General features: G+C 36.3%; 1 non-coding gene across 1 annotated transcript; it reads right to left on the bottom strand.

Moving 5' to 3' along the window:
- Positions 1 to 14,404: 14,404 nt before the first annotated feature.
- On the bottom strand, positions 14,405 to 14,511 carry LOC141699589 (small nucleolar RNA R71). The gene has a single exon (XR_012566034.1). It is a non-coding gene; the product is annotated as a small nucleolar RNA R71 (small nucleolar RNA).
- Positions 14,512 to 15,505: the final 994 nt, after the last annotated feature.

Below are 15,505 nucleotides of genomic sequence, written 5' to 3'. Positions count from 1 at the left end.
GATGGATATTCCTTATCCGTCGAGTGTCTCTGTACAGCTTCAAATTTCATCAATTATTACAAGTGCAGAAGACTTAGTAGGAGTGCAATCACTCCTAGGACTGAGGGAATGAAGTGAAATGAGTGAGAGTCTGGGTTGCTCCCAGGAAAAAGGAGAGGAAAAGAGTGAACCAATATAGTCCATTTCTTCAGGACTGGCAATAGTGAGTGTGAGGAGTCCCACCTTAGATGGTGAAGGTGAGGGTGTGAGGGTGGGGAGCCAAGGTGAGACCTTGATGCAACAAAAGAGAGATCATGAGAGAAATACAGGTACAGGAGTGATAAGGATGGAAACCATTGCAAGTGAGTCAATGAATGTCAATGATGCAGAAAGGGAAAGGCTATTTCAGCAAGAATATCAAGTTGTTATAGATTCTATTTCCCCGGATGCTGAGACATTTACTCACCCTGTAACAGCTTACCAAACTCTAGCCGTACAGGGAAATAAGGAGGCTGAAAGATTGCTGAACTTGGTGCATACTACACAATCTTTACGGAGAGCAAAGGATGCAATCACTGCTATGCCTTCTAACATTGGCAGTGATTTTGAACTGGATGAAAACTCTTTTGGGGATGCTAGTGGGGATGATGAGGAAGATAGCATGAGCATATAGGGAGATGCAGCTGTTCCTTCCTGGATGCTAACAAAAGAATGCTTAGCTAGCTCATCGCCTCAAATAGAGCCTCCTACTCACATCTCCAATCAACACTATTTAAGCTAATTCATGACACCCAAACTACCATTCAGGCATCTTCAAATACTAGCACAAAGAAGCTACTCACATCACATCTTGAAGCACTCCAGCTGCATAAAATTCAAGCCCTCCAACACAGTCAGAGTGTGGATGCAATCAAGCAATAAATTTCTGAAGTAAAGCAGGATGTCATAGAAAGGTTGAATGCTAGACTTCCTGCAATCACCATGACTGAAATTGTTCAAAAGTTAAGGAAGGAGGCTGATCTCAATAAGAAAGTTGAGGCCATGGACTCAAGAATATCTGCTGTAGAGAAGTCAATGGCTAAGATACTTAACAATCAAGAAACTTAGACTGCACTACTCTAACAGTTGGTGGTTGCTCAATTCCCTCCCACACAACTTGATGATAACAAAAAGGGGGAGAAAGGCTCAAGTGAGGGGGAGAAACAGCTTAATATTCAAGTTAGCAAAGTAATTGTGCCTATAATTGCTTTCACCAAGCCACCAACTAAAGACAACATTGATCTGATTAATGAAGTAGCAGCCACATTGAGAGCAGCTGAAAAGAAGCAGTTGAGTCCAATCAACTGGGAGAAGATTGATGAGGATATATAAAAGAGGTTTGGTCTAGCAAAGAAGCCATAAAAATCATCCATTCATCACTCTCAAGTCGAGAAAATCTCTGTGAATGATATGAGCATGAATAATCTGGAAAGAGGACAACCATCCTGCATCAAATCTCCAAAGGCTGAGCTAATTTTGAAGCCAAAGGTGAACTATCCTAAACCTTCTCTAAAGAACCCTTTGGATACAATGTATGAGACACCAAAGCCTGATGAAAAGAAACTGCTGTCAAGACCTATTGCATTCTACAAGGATCCATCTAATTCAGCATTGAAAAGAAGAATTGCCAAGGTTTTCAGGAATGGTAAGGAAATTTGTGTGGTGGCTGGACACCCTCAATTTGCTAAAGCAAAAAGAGAAGAAAAGGCAAGATTGAATCAAGAAAAGAAGCAAGTTGCTCTAGATGCTAAAAAGGTTAAACAAAAGAAGGAGCAAGCTGCTATCTTGGCCAAGCTGCAAGCTGTGAAGCCTACACAACAAATTCCTGAACAATCATCTGAAACCACTGAATCTAAGGAACTGAAAATACAAGAAGAATCACAGCAGAGAAAAAGTTTTAGATACAAACTTCATGCAAAGAGAAAAGTGGACTTTGATAAAAAGGAATTGGAAGATCAGTTTCCCAAAAGGTCTACATCTACAACAACTCAAACATCCATGCCCTCTGTGGCACATGGAGAATTCAAGATAGATCCATCCAAGAATTTTCATGGTGAACCTATCATTCCAAAGGATGAGCCAATACACTGGGATAGTCTACCAGTACCTGAACTCAATCTACCTCACTTCACGAAGCCAAAGAAGAAAAAGACCAGGGCAGTCAAGAAATTGAAGCCCACAACTCTCAGATCCAAGTCCCTAACCAAAGCTCAAACCAAAGTCAACAAGGGAGACATTATGTACATCTGTGACATCAAGGAATTCTCAGATTTAAACCTCTATCTAGACGAACTGGAAGAAGTTAGAGGGATTGATGCTTACAAGAAACTACCTGAAAGGTTAGTATTCAAGTACAAGGGAGGAAAAGAGATACAATGACCACTTCACAGGATCCTTCAAGAAAGCCAATCTGTGCTAATAAAGGTTTATTCATCATTTAAGAAGAACTTTAGATTCAATGTGATAGCTAGAAGACTGGTTCTAAAGAAGATTGAAGAACTGAGGAGTATTAGAGCCAAAGATGCACTCCCAAAGACTCTAACTATTCCTTACACTGAAAGTAGAGTGCATCTAAGGACCTACTGGCTGATGGAATTCATGGATGATAAGGGAGTTAGAAGATTCTTCAGATTATAAGACCAGTTGAGCATCTCTAGCAATGAGACTCTTTTGGAAATGCAAGGAATGCTAAATCTCTCAGAATCTGATGAACTGGAATTCCACAGACAGCTCCAAAATCAGATATAAGAAAATAATAGAAAGCTTGGAAAGAGATCCAGATCATCAAGGAAATAGATCAATCTGCTCAGGCTAGAGGAGCACCTTGAAAATGACTATGAGCAAATCTTTGTACATTTTGTCATTTGCAGCACTTTACAGTTTTATCTACTTTTATTTAAATTTGTATTCTTAGAGTGTTTTGTTATCATCAAGTTTCTCTTAATTTATGGCTACAATTCTAGTAGACATAAATTGGGGGAGATTGTTGGGAATATGTTGTGAACTTGATGATTTCATTAACAAAACACATTAGTAGATTTAACTTAGTGAAAAATGTAGCACTCGACGGATAATCAAATATAGTCCCAATGGATGACTCAATATAGTCCCGACGGATGATGATTTGATATCCATCGAGTGAGTAGCTTATGTAACAATAAGTCATGTAGCACATTTCTGCAAACACCTTTGTATAGATTATATAGTAGCTTATAAATCATGTAGACTGCTAGTAGATGTGCAGAATAGGTTGATTAAATGTAAATAGATGATGTCTTGTAATTCTGCACAAATGAAATAGAGTCAAGTGTCAAAATGGCTACCCGACAGATGATTAACAAAGCTTCCCGATGGATGATCAAAAAGGCTACCCGACGGATAACAAGCATGTACCCGATTCAAACATCTGTTGACAGTAACAATACAGTCACATACGTCGAGTGTTTGCAAAAGGAATGTGTCAGCCTATTCAACTGGGTTTTTTAGAACAAAGAAGCATTGCCATTTCCATGCTATTATGAAGATATTCAAAGATGCTGGAATAGAGTAATGAAGCAGCATAGTATTAGACTTGATAGGTTTTGTTTTATTATCTTGTCTTATTACTGTGTAATCTTGGTGATATATAAACCAAGAGTAGCAAGTAGAATAACAACAAGACTAAGGAAGTATTTTCTCAGAGAAACAATTGTAAGCTGAATTCTTTAGCATTTCTCTGTAAGTTTAGTTGTTCTTATTTGTAAGCAGCTGTGAGCTATTCAAGCTTCACAGATTTCTCTTGATATATATATATATATATATATATATATATATATCTGGTGGATACATTCAAATCCACCAGAAAGTTTTAAAGGCTTGTGTTTTTATTACTTTGTGTTTTGATTTATTTTTATTTATCATTCCGCACTTTGCAAATCAAAACACTAATATATATATTTTAAGTTAGAACATTTTACAATTCAGAAAAAGTTTCAAGAATTCCATTCAACCCCCCTTCTGTAATTCTTATTGCATTGTTAGGGACTAACAGGTACATCAAAAGTTGAAATCCTAAACTATATGTAGCTCATATCTCGGCCATAGCGGCATCAACACCTTAAGGAAACTGTGGACCGTTTCCAATCCGTTCGCGAATTGGGAGCTTGGTCATGTCCATCTTGCCTAGCTGTTATTATGTGATGAATGAATAAAGCAAGGGCGAGCAACACAGCCCACCAAAATAACATGTATATTAATTAACAATATATGAGCATTCTCATAGTATTTACAAAAGTCTTGGTCAAGCAAAAATGAACCAAGTTGATGTCTTAACGCGACGAAGTCGCAAAATACTCGATATATATACTTTCAATATATATATATATATAGTTTGTTCGCTAGTGCAAAGTATCTTTATTGATAACTTTCTAAAAATCTTTTTATGCATAAGATAATCATTTACTAGATATAAGTTTAAAAGATAAAGTTACAAAATACTCCAATATACTTATATCTTTTCCGAAAACTACTTGAACTACCACTGTTCAAAGTATTATTAGTTTCAAAAGTTCATCACATAGATGAAGCTACAAGACAAAACTTGTATAAAATCAATCTTTGAAATATCATTTAAAAGAAATGAAGTTATGAGATACTTCATTATGTCCATATATATGTGTGTGTTTGTGTATCTCTTTCATACACTCCTTCAAAACGTCTGTTATGAAAAGTATAAACAGAGTTGTATTACCCAATAATTTTGGAAGGCGGAAAACTTTGGCATAAACCACGATACCTTGCTGATCAAGAAAAGATATCAATCAAGTTACTTTTATACTAGTAGATGGATGAATTCCTCTCCGGTCATCATCCTGGCCGCATTAGGACCTTATGTTGGAGCGTCGCCCGACCTCTTACGGGTTGATGGACTATCCCACAACCTCTTACACTTTGATGGAATGTCCCCTAGCCCATTTCACTTATGTTGGCGCATTTTGATTGGGCTTACTTCCCGAACGTTGGGCAAGTAATCAAAGACTCTTTTATCAAAATAGCAACCTCGTAGCGAATATAAAAATACATCACGGAGCCGGATCCCTCGAATTTTTGAGCGAGTATTTAAATCCCCTTCGGAAGGAAGATGTTAAATTTGAAAAAAAGTTTTGGGATCCACTATAACTTTTAAAATCATTTTGAAGACTTGGAAACATTTTTAAAACATTTGGGATAAGGATAATATAATAAAATAAATCAGTTCCAAAATATTAGAAGAATATCTGAATATTATTCTTTAAATAATATTCCAATAAAGAATATCTTTTATAAAAATACATGAAGTAAAAGTTTTGAAACTAATAGTTGAAATAAATAATAATTAACAAAAGATATACTTATACGAAAGTAAAATCTTTATTTTAATAATCAAGAATAATATTTGATTATTATTCAAAACTATCGAATAAACATTATTCGATTAATAGTTATAGAAAACTATATATATATATATATATATATATACTCGGGAACATGGCCTCCCGGTTTATGAAAAATGTTCAAATTTGGGTTCCCTATACTAAGGGTATACACAAAATGCTGCTTATCACTAGCATAGGTATTATGTAGCTCGTAAGTTCTACTTTAAAGAGATTGCATTTGACAATGAAATATCTCATTTCTAAATATGCATGCATATATATATTGAATCAACATGCTTCCCAAGATATACATGCATATATATATATCGCAAGATTTTACTAGCAATACTCATGCAATTATCTCAAGATAACGCATATATACATCATTACAACAACAGTAATACGGGTAGAAAAATTACTTGAGTATTCCGGGGTAGATTTAAGCTTAGAGTGGGTCCGGTAACCTATGAACAAACATATAAGCCGGAATTAATCCTCGGCCTCTTAAGAAACAAAACTTTACTCATCCATACCTTAACGCTCGCTTCTACGCTTAAGGATTTATATTAGTCGCTCGAGTATCCTCAGGTCCGCCATTTTTATAAAATTGACCGTTAAACATTTTAAGGCGAATTCTTCGCGAGGACTTTACTAACTGCCTAATTAACTTTAAATAAATGTTTTGTGTTTCAATAAGTCTTTTATGGGCCTTAAACATGGTCTCACAATTACTCAAGCGGTAGAGGTTTGTTCGCAAAATATCGTTACTTAAAACTGTCATTTCTTCTAAACCGTAAATCGGATCAAAGCGAACCACCTATCAAAACGAAGCTTAAATCTTAAAAAATCTAAGCATGGAAATGGTGAGTTCATGAAAGTGGGTTTTAGATTCCAAAAGTTACTTACAGAAACAGTTCCTAGAAAAATAGGCATTACGACGGCTATACTTTAGCGATTCCCAATTTTTCACAACACCAACGCACACCATACCAATTATAATTCAAAAACAACTCAAGATACATTCTTTTACTACTGAAATAAGGTCAAAAAAAGCTCAAGAACATCAAATCCAACAAGTATCATACTATCTCCTTAATCAACAAACCAACTTAACAATTAAAGCTCTAAACATGCCTAAACATTCCATCTACTAATGATCCATCCAAACCATCTTAGTTCTCACACAATCAAACTTAGTTCTAATGGTTTTGTAGCTTTATACCTTTCTTTGAGAGTGGACAATCACTAGGGAGCCTTAAGGAACCTTTAACTGTCTCTACCAAGATTCGATCTTACAAATAAATCAAGAAAACACAAAGTTAGATCTTCAAATACTATTACCCCTAAACTGTAAATCATGAAAAATGAGTATGGGAATCAATTAGGTGCGGATATTGGTTACGCTATACGCGTAGAGATTCTTCTCGAGGTCTTCGATTTGAGTGGTAGAACGCGCAAATTTACCAAGGAAATCTCGAGATACAAGCATTTCTTTCTCCTCCATTTTTGATCTCTTTTCCTCTCGGGTTCTTTCTTAAAAAATAAAGAAATTATCTTTTGCTTGTCTTGATTTGGGAAATGTGAATGAAATTCTTGGTTTAGATTCATCCAAGGGTTTTTACTTTAACAAATATATTGCTTTAGCTTTTAAAAGTGATTATATTACTTGGATTACATCACCAACTAGTCACATGTCTCATTCTTGTGGTGAGATGATGTCATATTGCCTTAATCTTTTTGATTAGTCTCTCTTGCTTCTTGTACACGCTTATTTCTTGACCGTTCATTTGTTTGACGGTTCACTTAACTCTCATTCTCGTTGATCATTTGAGGGATCATATTCGGGATCTTATTATTTGGGTTTTCCTAAGCCCTTCTTAATATCTTTTATTCCTTTAGTGATCATCTCTTATAATCCTTGAATTTAATTCTTTTTGATCATGTTACCTTTTACTTAATCCCTTTGGTATCTGGTGGATTTTTGGGAAAAATCAATGTGTCCGAATTCGAATTCTGACGACCTTTACATACACTCATTTACATTATGAAATACTAATATGATTTCAGAATTTTTATAACAGAACTCCTATATAGGGTGGTCTGATAATTTTACTCAATCAGCAAAATTTACTATTCATCAGGGGTTTAAAAATTTCCAAAAATTGGGATTATTACAGTCTCCCCTCCTTAAAAGGATTTCATCCCGGAATCAGATAGAAAACAGTTGGGGATACTTTTCCAGCATTATGCTTTCTAACTATCAAGTCGATTTTCCACATTATGGTTCTGCCGCAAAACTCTGACTAGTTTGATAAACCTATTCCTAAGCACTTGTTCCTTTTGATCCATAACCTTTACTGGTTGCTCCACATAGGTTAAGTCTGGTTGCATCTTTCCGTGCTCGTATTCAATTGTATGTCTGGCTTCCGAATTTTACTTCCTTAACATTGCCATATAAAACACATTGTAAACTTGCTGCAGGTTTTATAAGCTAACTTCCCAATACGTCTTAAAATCTCAGAGGCTCGAATGAATCTTGGACTTAGCTTCCTTTTCTTTCCTAACCTCATCAATCCTTTTTTCCTAGGAAATATCTTTAATAATACTAGGTTTCCTACTTCATGCTCTTTATCCCTCCGGGCCAAATCGCTGTATTTATTAGTCGATCTCGGGCTGCTACCAGCCATCCTCGGATTAGATCCACTATATCCTTGGTTCGTTGGACCATTTTGGGTTCGAGCATCTTGCGTTTTCCAGCTTCATCCCAATACAAGAGAGATTGGCATCTTCTTCAATAAAGGGCCTCATAAGGCATCATTCCAATAATGGCATAAAACCTATTGTCATAAGAAAACTCGATACATGCTAAGTGATCATTCCAAATTCCTTTCAAGTCTATCGTCCAGACTCTCGTCATAGCTTCTAGCGCTATAGCTTCTACTTCTCAATACCTACTCTATTCCAACTCGTAATCTTTACTATTTTCTGTACATAGCACTATTATGGCTATATTTTTACTTGCTAGCGTTCTATATCCTTTTAATAATTTCATCAACCTTAATATCACGAACGCGTTTCGATTTTGAATACCACCGCACTTATACTACTCATTTCCTAGCCGCTTTATCTTTGAAGGCTTAATCCATCATATAGAAGTAAAAGAATTTATTGAGAGATCACTATGATCAATGAACACTTGTTATATTGTATAGTTAGTACAGAAGGGGCCCAACCTTTAGTACTTGACAAGTAATTAAATAACATGTGGTATCCTACTAGGCTTCTATCACACAGATAGATAGTCAATCGTCAATACCTCCCTTTGGGTAGGGTTGTTCTTCTCAGTTTACATGAAATGAAAAGGAGAGAAAAAAAAGAATTTAAGAGAATTATATATAAAAATATATGGTCACAAAATATCTGGCTTGGAATCTACTTCAGAACTATAGAGGTTTATCACAGGGGAATAAAACATATTTATATATATCAATATCAGGTATTATTGCATCATATTTCACATGCCTGAATATTTTTGTTATTCCGTCCATCATTCTATGGACCCATGCTCTTGCTAAATCATATTAACAATCATCTTTGAAACTTTGTCAACATCAAAAATCGAATATGGGATTTCACACTCGACGTCATTGTTACTAGAATCCTATGTTGGACCATAATCTATTTTCTACAATAATACCACTCCTTGTCGATAAGAAGGAATAATTATTCAATAGGTAAATAATCGACTTAGTTAGTCTATCAATGGTAACTTATACATTGTCATGAACCAATTATTGGTACTCAATCTCAACATTCATTACAATACAACTCTCATGATTGTTATCGTCTCATTATTCAAAGAATCATTGCTGCATTACTATAGTCCATCGCTGACCTACTATAGTTATTTATTTTCATTGGAATCTTAATAGCTAATCATATGGAGTCGATACATGTCATAACGAAATCTTCTAAGGAGGTAACATAATCACCATTCGTGATCCACGAAGGACATCTCCTGAACTTGATGTACATATGACATGAAGCTGATAAAATTGCATAAGAGTTTTAATCAAAGCAAAGATAGAAGGTTTATACCATTATTAATCATATGTCCTTAATAGGAGACTGGAAGCTTAAGGGTTCATTTAGCCCTTTTTCGAACATGGTCCTGGCTTATCTCAAGGTACGACCTTCTAAGATGGGTAGCTCGCTCACATCGATAACATGAATTAAATCTCTATCAACCTACTATTATGGTTGAGTATTGCACATTCATCAAAAATGAATGTAAATCTTCCACACCATAGTACAACCTTCACGGGTTTAACCAGCATTACTGTATTCCTTTGGCACGAGCGCCTATAATTGCTCTCTTACACTTAAAGTGTCGGCCACCTAATTGGCATTTCCTGAGAGCAATAGTTCCTTATAATTGATGTCTTTTGTACCATTTTTAACTAAATTTTCTACCTCATTTCCAATCATTGTGTATGTGAAAATACTCTTTTTAAGTTCTGGTGAGTAAAAAACTATCACCATTTTTCCATAAGTTATTGTCTTAGCCTTTAAATGAACATCATCATGATTGACTCTCGATCATACTTAGGATGTCTCTTATCTTTGGTCCTTCTTTTTTAACCAAATTTTGACCTTAATTGGTTTGATCTATACTTTCTTATGGTTTACCATGTGCCCCACTTGGAATCATTATTATTATGTCATATTTCCTTTACCAAAATTTCTATTTGGAAAACTTAAATATTACCTCTCTTCTTGTAAAATCTCGAGGGCTATCCTTAAATTATTCCTCTTGTATTCTCTAGGTACAGGGCATATCAAGATGCCATTTACTAATACTAGAACCATTTTGTATATAGTTCTGAAAACTTTCTCCACTGAACTTTAAAGGTTGTTATTATCCTAGTCCTTCATTTCATACTATCCAAACTCATAATGTCCCTATTAAGGGTGAAATTCCAACCTTTATTCATTCCCCCATGGTTCATCTCAAGTTAACGAGGTTGTATCCTTAATTCCACCTTTAAAAAGGTACTTGCATCCTTCCATGGATAAATCAAGTCATATATCCCTGATAAGAGTATCTTATTCAATTATTACTACATGGATAGTCTATACCTAGTTTCACAATATCATTCTTATTCAAACTGAAGTCAATCTATATGGCCTCCAAAAGATAACAATGATTATCTGCTTTTCTTTCCTGATTTTGTAATGATAACAGGGATGTTCTGGAAGATATTGGTCGTGTAACATGAACTTCTTCTTACTAAATCCTCATTTACTTTTGTTATTTATCTCAACAGTCATCTCAAAGTTTCATCGAATACTCCCAACTTAAAGGGGATTAATTATATGTATTTCCTATACCTTTAACCTTGACTTTATTTCATGATTAGTCACCATCACCCTGATGATGACACACTTCTCTATCCTTATTGCTAGGGTTTCTTAGGTTTTCACATCCTAACTCCCTTATTGTTCCTCAAATTCTACTTCCTTTATATTCCTTTCCCTTTCAGTCTTTTGGTTTTCATTTCTATTACAATCATTTAATGAACCAACACAGCGTAAACATTGTTTTCAAACAACCTATCATTCTGGATTCGTGCCCTTCACCGAACCTTGATGACTTTCACAACCTAGATTCATAATTCATTATACTCGTTCACCTTTGGTCTGGCTCTAAAACTTCTACACAATCTCTCTATCTTTTTTATACCTTTGTACGTACTTTCCCCGAAACAATTGACTGGACCTTAACCAGTTTATTAAAAAATCTTTCTCTATATCTTTCTACGCCTCCCTCTGGTGGTTGGCCTCTTCCTTTGGAAGGCAAGTGGCAAAAATAATCTTTTGCGCTTCATCAATCATGTAGAATCTAAAATGATTCCTCTATTCCTTTTTCACAGGCTCTTGTCTCGACTAGGTCAGTTGTTCCCCGGAACTTTGAGAGCTTAAGCGACTTAAAGGTCCTGAAAGAATTTCCCACCGTATTGATTCTTCATGGTAGTGGTTGGGGATAATAGTTTAAGTTTATCTTAGGCAGTTCCATGAATTTGCCTCATAGGAGTACCTTCATTGTTTCCCCTTTTCTTACTCGACTTCTGTTTTCTCAGTATGAAACGTTTCATCCTTCTCCCCACGATTGGGGTCATCTTATATGTTTTAAATCCTTATTTTCCACTTCATAATGTTCTGGGTTCCTTTTATCTTGATTGTGACCTCCCTGATTATCAAACTCAGGGTTTGCCTTAATCTTATTCCTCGTGGGGCATAATGCTTGGAAAGTTTTTGAGGAACTCTTTATATTGGTTTTACTTACTTTGCTTAATTCCTTCCATCGTACAAACCTTACATGTTCGAAAAATATGAATCCCCCAGTTCTATACACTTCACGACACTCTTAAGTGTTAACAGTGCATTTAACAATTTAAATAAAATTGTGATCTTATCACAAAAGAACTGATATAAGCTGAAATAAATGATATATACATAATCATTTGTTCGAGAGTACGACAACTAAACACATGATAGAGAATTACGTCATCAGATCTGATCTATCCCAAAAGTACTACTGCAGATAATCATCTAGTCAATCTAGACTAATCATTCATAACTAGGCTAATCCTCCAAATATGGGGCTGAATAAGAATCCTTGTTTGATCGCTTTGACTCTACACACTATTCTGGATCAAGGAATGCGAGCATGAATGGCATTCCTAACCTGCTCCATCAAAGAGGTGATAAGGTCTCAGACAGTTGTTGAGTGGCATTTATGACACTTTATAATGCTCTAATAAGATTTAAGTTGATGCTTTTGTACTCAAGTTGTTAAGTGTTTTAACATGTTTTCTAGTATTTTTGTATTTCAGGCATTATCTAGGTAATCAGGTGAATTATCATTGTTTTGGTGCTAATTTGGTGTGAAGGTGGCGTTGGAATAAAGTTCGTGGAAAGCCTGCTCGAAGCAGCAAGAAACAGAAGAAAATATGAAGTTTTTCTAGAAGTACGGCGCGGCCGCGCGCTTGAGCAACAAGAAACGGAAGAAAATCTGAAGTTTTTCCAGAAGTACGGCGCGCCCGAGCTGGTCAAGGGCGCGGCCGCGCCATGGTGTCAGAAAGGAAGCGCGCCCGCACTGTGATAGCGCGCCCGCGCTGTGATAGCGCGCGGCCACGCCAGGTCATTTTTCCAGAATTCTGATTCTATTCTAATTCGAATTGGAAGACTTCTAGATTACATGGGGCTGCTATATAAACAACTTTAGGTCATTTTTCAGAAGATATCAAGCCAGAGACATATCAAGGAGAGCTGTAAGAAGACCGTGTTAGCACGATTCAACGAAGACGAAGAAGATCTTGTTTTTACTTGTGAATCTTTGTTTTAAGTTGTATTTGGATGCTAGTTTTCTTACTTGTAAACCTTACTCTTGTTTCGTACTTGGTTTTGTTTATTTGTTATAAAGACTACGTTTGTTATACTATGCTTTCATCGGAACCCACGGTGATGATGAGTCCGATTATGGGCTAATCATTACCATGGGGTTCTAAAGGATTTATATATGGATTTCTTTAGTTAATTTGTTTCGATGACTTAGTATGTGGTTATTGTATGATAACCTAGTATTGGTTGTGCGTATTTGTCTTATGAGCGTCGTGAACTTATAAGATAGTGTGTTAATTCTTAATGAAGCGAAAGTGAATTTAAGGATTTAGAACTTGCCATGCTAGCATAGGTTCATGTATTTGTTATGCATGATTCATAGGTAATTTTAACCATCTTACTTGCCCTGTGTAGTCAAGATAGATAACTTGTCCTTAAACTGTTATATTGTCAAATTCTATAGACATATAGGGTCTCAATATTATTGGTGTCTATTCAGCTTCTATCTCTTTTATGGATGTCTGGTAGTATAGTACTCGTGCAACGAAAGTTGGCGTTTATCAGTTTCGTGTTATTTGATTAGTGTCATCACCATTGCATGTTAAGGTTAAGAACAATAAGGCTATTGAATGAAGTATTTATTGAAGTTAGAATCCCATGTTTGTTATATATATTAATTCAATCAATTTTATTCCCTTAGTTATAATTGTTAGTTTAATTCTTAGTTATAAACAACCTCAATTTGTTATCATCTTAGCATTGAATACTAACCATACATTGTTGTTTAAGTGCATGAATTGATTAGTTTTCCAAGCCAGTCTTTATGGGAACGAACTAGAAAAGATTCTATACTACTTGCGAACTCGTATACTTTCGTGTATTATTAGCGCGTGTTGAGCTACTAACAAATTTTTGGCGCCGCTTTCGGGGACTGCAGTGTTAATTTTTAGTTTATGTATTTTCCATCAGTGGTCGTTAAAATTCATTGACTCAGACGTTGTTAATTATTTGTTTCCTTGTCTTATTTCAGGTACTCTAGCGAGGGTCTATGTAAATGCGTTCTCGTACTCGTAAGAGAACACTGGATAAAGCCGAGAAAGAAGTTGTGGTGGTTCGAAAGGAAGTTTTTGAAGAAGAAAAGAAGGTAGAAGAAGAAGAGAAAGTTGAGGAACCAGTTTTAGTAGAGATGGGTGATCAAGCAGAGAATCCTAAGGCTTTGATGGACTATTCTCAGCCTAAGATCAATGACATTCAGTCAAGCATCATCAGGCTAGCCATCAGGGCTAACATGCACATCAGGGATTTCATCGAGATCAAGTCTAGCACGATTCAGATGATACAGAACTCAGTTCAGTTTGGGAGTTCTCCTACTGAAGACCCCAATATGCATATCAGGGATTTCATCGAGATATACAACATTCAAGTTCAATGATGTGATTGAAGATGCTATCAAGCTGCGACTCTTCCCATTCTCTCTGAGGGATAAAGCTAAGTGTTGGTTACATTCGCTACCAGCAGGGTCTATCACCACTTTGGAAGATCTCGCTCAAAAGTTTCTCACTAAATTCTTTCCTGTGGCGAAGACTGCTGCAATCAGGAATGCTCTTACTCAGTTTGCTCAGCAAATGGGAGAATCTCTGTGTGAGGCTTGGGATCGATATAAGGAGATGCTAAGGAAGTTCCCATACCATGGCATGTCTGATTGGATGATTATTAATTGTTTCTATAATGGATTGGGTGCTACTTCTAGAACCATGCTCGATACAGCATCAGGAGGAGCCTTGTGGGCTAAAAGTTACGATAAAGCTTATGAACTTATTTAACTAATGGCTGCTAATGAGTACCAGAATCCTTCCCAGAGACTGACTCAGGGAAAGGTATCGAGAATTCTGGAGTTGGATGCAGCAACTTCTATAGCGGCCCAACTTAAGGCTTTGACGGTGAATGTGGACACTTTGGCTAATCATGGGGTTAATCAAATCGCTAGTGTCTGTGAGCTTTGTGCTGGTGCCCATGAGACTGATCACTGCGCAATTTCTAGTGAATCAGCTCAGTTCGTGAGAAACTTTTAGCGTTCGCAGCAATCTGTGCCAGCCACTTATCATCCCAACAACTGCAATCATCCTAATTTCAGTTGGAGCAACGCTTAAAATGCGGTTTAACAACCTTATCGGTAGTATCCAGCCAAGCTGTACAACCCCCGATTTTCAGCAACCGTAATATGCACGAAGACAAAAACTTCAGCTACAACAAGCTAATGAAAAATCTGAATTATACGAGTTAAAGCTAATGTACAAGAGTCAAGTTATTTCTATCAAGACCTTGGAAAATAAAATTGGGCAAATTGCCCATGCCTTGCTAAATCATCAGCCTGGTACTCTACCTAGTGACACTGAAGTGCCAGGAAGGAAGGAAGCTAAGGAGCAGGTAAATACGATTACTTTGAGGTCTGGAAAGGTTGTGAATCCTAAAAAACTCAAGTGTTGACTAAAGAAGCTGGGGATGAGAAAGAAGTAGAGCAGCAGGAAGTAGAAGTGGAACCAAAGAAGAATATTATTGAGCACACTTCTCCTGAGGGTAATACAGGGGAGAAACAGATCTATCCTCCACTGCCTTTTCCTAAGCGGCTGCAGAAGGAAAAGATGGACAAGCAATTTGAGAAATTTCTGGAGGTGTTCAAGAAACTTCAT

Source organism: Apium graveolens, chromosome 11 (genome assembly GCF_009905375.1).
Source record: "Apium graveolens cultivar Ventura chromosome 11, ASM990537v1, whole genome shotgun sequence".
In the NCBI taxonomy this organism is placed as follows: Eukaryota; Viridiplantae; Streptophyta; class Magnoliopsida; order Apiales; family Apiaceae; genus Apium; species Apium graveolens.
Note: the sequence above shows the minus strand (reverse complement) of the source record. Positions and strands in the feature narration are given on the sequence as shown.